The sequence below is a fragment of the Morone saxatilis genome, unplaced genomic scaffold (genome assembly GCF_004916995.1).
Source record: "Morone saxatilis isolate NCDOM2014 unplaced genomic scaffold, NCSU_SB_2.0 Contig2, whole genome shotgun sequence".
In the NCBI taxonomy this organism is placed as follows: Eukaryota; Metazoa; Chordata; class Actinopteri; family Moronidae; genus Morone; species Morone saxatilis.
This window is the reverse complement of record NW_023339762.1, coordinates 26,282,401-26,283,110: the sequence shown is the minus strand read 5'-3', so window position 1 is coordinate 26,283,110 and position 710 is coordinate 26,282,401. Positions and strand designations below refer to the sequence as shown.

Sequence of the window (710 nt, the reverse complement as noted above, 5' to 3'; positions counted from 1 at the left end):
GATAGATAGATAGATAGATAGGGACAGAGCAAGATTATGAGATAAGTTGAAGCTTTAATGTTGCGGACTTGATACAGGATTGATTTTGCCTCTGGTTCAGGCTCTTAATGCACATCTGCATTATACTGTAACATTATACCGGCTGAGGCTGGCAGTAAATGACTAAGTGCAGTATTTTCTCACTGTGCTATTAGTACTTATAAAGGATCTGACTTCCTCCACCATTAGTCCACAGTCCGTAGGCAAAAGTGAGCGTCATCCTGTTCCATCAGCCAACAGACACTACACTGAACGCTGTAAAAAAACTGACAATCATAGTACTATCTGCAATGTTCCTATATTCGCTCCAGCCACTGTACCAGATTCCATATTACATTGGATAGTCACAGAACTCGTCTACCCCAACACCGACCTTCCGCACCATTCCCACCACCAACACAGAGTCCAGCCAACACAAGAGCCGAAAGCGTCAAGTGTGGCGTCTCGGGTGTCGGTCCGCAGGCTCGTACAGGTGGTGGGTCTGGTGTCGGTCGCAGCCCGATTGTATCCGGATGGGCTGGTGCGGTCCGCTGTACCCCGGTGTGGGTCTGGTTGGTTGCTGTAACATGTGGGTCTGGTGTTGGTGCTCGTGTGGTTGGCTAATGGGCGATTTGCTGAAACAGCCGAAGCGAGCTACTTAGTAGCATGGAGCTCAACGGTCCATAATAAAC

At 48.6% G+C, this 710-nt stretch overlaps 1 protein-coding gene across 1 annotated transcript in view; it reads left to right on the top strand.

Annotated features, from left to right (window-relative positions):
- LOC118329981 (mixed lineage kinase domain-like protein) overlaps positions 1-710 on the top strand; it is a gene marked incomplete in the record, with an annotated part of 9,006 nt that overhangs the window by 4,003 nt on the left and 4,293 nt on the right.